Genomic DNA, 3,943 nt, shown 5'->3' on the forward strand with positions numbered 1-3,943 from the left:
CCATTTTTGCTTTCATTAACAACTCAGTATTGTATTTACAAAGGGGTTCATATTTGTTGTTTGTACTGCCCATGTAACTCTCTCTGTCTTTCTCATAAGGATATTTTTGACTATTTTAATTGCATTGTTTTTGAATTAATAGAATGAGTTCAACATTTGTTAAATAAGATGTATGAAGTATTTAAGTGGATGGCACTCACTCTGAACACAGTGTTAAGCAGAGAGAATTCTGAATTATGATTCAAGAGTCACTAAGAACAAAAAGATGGTTGTGATGGTGGTGAGTATATAGCATTGCCAGAAAGTTGATTTAAAATAAAGAAGTGCAGCTACTAAGCTGGTAAATAGCTAAAGAAACAGGCTAACTTACACTCAGGTGGTATGTAATTATTTAATTGCCATGTGTGTTAGGCCCAAGACATAGCATGGGGCAGAAGAAATGAGCTCTCTCTTTCTATTACAGAAGATTAAAATGGATTTTCAAGCTAAGTACTGTTGAAAGCTACAAGTGTTATGCTTTCATCTTAGCACTAAGGATAATAATGGTAAATCCAGACTGCTGGTTTAATTTACTATTTTCCTCTGACACCTGAACTACTGCCAATGAAAACAACTTCAGTAGAAACTTTTCCTGGAAAGAATTTTCTCACTAGCTTAAGAGTTTGAACAGAATTCTAGACCTAAAATAAAGAGACTACAAAAGGCATGTGCTTCAATAACAAGCATATTTTTTTCAGGGTGTATTGTGGAGCCCCTCTGGTAGCATAGTGCCTAAGGCATATTGAGACTGCTAACCAGAAGGCTGGCGGTTCAAACCCACCAGCCACTCCTCGGGAGGAAGGTTGGACAGTCTACTTCCGAAGTGACACTGTCTCAGAAACCCAAGGAGGGGTCACTATGATTCAGGTCCGACTTAACGACACATAACAACAACAATAAGTGGCTCAAACGGTTAAATGCTCAGCTGCTAATGAATGTAAAGATCACACCAGGAAAACTCTATAGGGTAGTTCTAATCTGTCACAGAGATCACTGTCAGTCAAATTTATTCTCTCTCTCTCTCTCTCTCTCTCTCTCATTGCCATCCAGTTGGATCCGACTCATAGCAATCCCTCCTTGGGTTTCCCAGGTGGTATCTCTATGGAAGTAGATTGCCCAACCTTCCTTCCGAGTAGTGGCTGGTGGGTTTGAACCACCAACCTTCTGGTTAGCAGTCAAGTGCCATAGGCACTACACCACCAGAGCTCCCATACTTGCCTTAGGATCAGTGTTTTAAGAAAATATCTTATGTCAGCATTTTAAAATATAATTTTTACTGTAAATAATTTATTAAGCTTTCTCAGCATAAAATCTAAAACACATAAACGCATATCCTTCAGTTCTTCCTCTTAAGTCTTAAGTTCAAACAGGACAGTTAGCTACACTGTTCAGTATGGGAGCCATTTGCCATATGTGGTTATTTAAAATTAAATTAATTAAAACTTCAGTTCCTTAGTTGCAATATATATTTCAAGTGTTTAATAGCTATAGTGTAGCTAGTAGCTATGGTATTAGTGCAAATACAGGACATGTCCATCACTGCATAAAATCTTATGTGCTGCTTAAGAATATGTTCCTAATAATTAGTTTCTTAGAGGCAGGTAAGTGTAGGAACTCTGGATTCAAATGGACCAGGTGTTGAATCTGGATCTGACACTTACTGTGTGATCTTAGATAATTGGCTTAACTTTTCTAAAACTTAATTGTCTTACCTATAAAATAGGGTTGACAACAATGTTTATGGCATAGAGTTGTTAAGAATAAAAGAGGTAATGCAGGGAAAATAAACTATGGCTCACAGTAAGTGCATTTCATGTATTATTAGTTCATTTGTCTTTAATGAATAAAATGCTCTGAGTGGAGCTAAATGATGAATTTTTGCAAAGAAATGCAAAATGCCACAGCTGGCCCACCTGTTGTTTGGTGCCATCAAGTTGGCTCTGACTCATAGTGAACCTATGTACAAAGAGAATGAAATGCTGCCCAGGTCCAGCACCATCCTCATATTCCTTGCTATGCTTGATGATGCTGTCATTGCAGCCATTGTGTCAGTCCATCTCATTGAAGATCTTCCCTGTTTTTGCTGAATGCTTTATCAAGCATGATATCCTTTTCCAGGGACTGGCCCCATCTAACAACGTGACCAAAGTAGGTGAGACAAAGTCTGGCCATTTTCTCTTTCAAGGGACATTCTGACTGTGCTTCTTCCAGGGACAGATTTGTTCGTACTTCTGGCAGTCCATGGTATCTTCTGTATTCTTCACCAACACCATAATTAAAAGGCATCAGCTTTCTTTGGTCTTCCTTATTCATTGTCCAGTTTTAACATGCATAAGAGGCATTTGAAAATACCATAGCTTGGTTTAAGTACACCTTAGTCTTCAAAGTGACATCTTTGCTCTTCAACACTTTAAAGAGGTCTTTTGCAACAGATTTGCCCAATGCAGTAAAATGTCTTATTTCTTTACTGCTGCTCACCTGTTCTTGTTGTTGTTGTTACGTGCTGTTGAGTTGGACCTGACACATAGCGACCCCTCCTTGGGTTTCCAAGGTGGTATCACTACAGAAGTAGATTGCCCAACCTTCCTTCCGAGGAGTGGCTGGTGGGTTTGAACTGCCAGCCCTCTGGGTAGCAGTCAAGTCCTTAGGCACTATGCTACCAGAGTATTTAACATCCCTATTTACAGAGGAGAAAACTGGCACATGGAGAGGTGAATAACTTGCCCAAGATTCCATGGCTGGTTTATGTTGGAGCTGGTATTCTAACTTATTCCTTCTCTCTCCACATTTAGTGGTTTAACTACTATGCCATGCTGCCTATCAGGGACCTTAACATCTCTGAACTACCATTTTCCCTTTTATAAAATCAGGATAATAATACATCAACAGTTGCCCTAAAGATTAAATAAAATAGTATATGAGAGTTGTTTGGTCTACTCGCTAGGTTATTGATTAATGTGGATTTTAATATTGACTGTAAGTATGACTTCGCCACCTTTCTGACCAGTCTACCCTACATCTCCCTAGTTTGGAGGCCAACAGTTTGTCATATGCTTATATACCTCTCCCTTTTCTGGCCCTATTGGACAGCACCCTGCCATTTTACCCCCAGAACCTCCTTTCTACCCCTTGAACCAGCTCATTCTCCTCACTAGTGCTGCCCTGACTGAATAGTACAGAACTTCCCTAAATTTTAAATTTAATTCAAAATTAACTTGCTCTATATTTTAGAGTTGCTCGATCGTGGTTGCTAAGTGACAGGAACTCATCTAATTAATATCATTCCTCCAAGGTAAGCAATTTACATTTTAACAATAGTCAGCTGAAAACCAAATAAGGGAATCTCAAGTTGAAAATTTCCGGGCATGAGCTATTTAAGGAAACATTTTAAGTTGAACAGTGTCTTGCAGTGATAAGAATAACATTTCTTAGTGTTTCACATTATCTGCATTATTTTATATGGACATGATTTCATTGAATCATCACAGCAGTCCAACAGGGTAGGTAGTAGTAGTATTTGCTCATTATATAGACAGGAAAGGTGATGTTTAATGGTTTTTAATTCATTTATTTGACAAATAAATATGGAGCAACTACCCTGGACCAGGTATTGTTCTGAGCGTAAGAGTTCACTATCAGAGAATCTGAGAGATGAGGCCCTTTTCCTCATGAACCTTCCATTCCCAAGTTTGGGGGCTGGCAATACACAAATAACACACAAAGTATAGAGATAATTTCATATGGTAGTTAATGCTATGAAAAAAAAAAAAAAAGCAAAACATGTAAAGAAAGAGGCAGAAAAGGAACAGGGACTTTGTTTTGCCCTCAGGAAGTCAAAGCAGATTTTTCTGTGCTGCTCACTCCCTCACCAACAGTATTTCTCCACTCTGGATGCATAGTAGAA

This window comes from Orycteropus afer, unplaced genomic scaffold (genome assembly GCF_000298275.1).
Source record: "Orycteropus afer afer isolate SDZICR_OR568_19922 unplaced genomic scaffold, OryAfe1.0 scaffold00070, whole genome shotgun sequence".
NCBI classification, from domain to species: Eukaryota; Metazoa; Chordata; class Mammalia; order Tubulidentata; family Orycteropodidae; genus Orycteropus; species Orycteropus afer.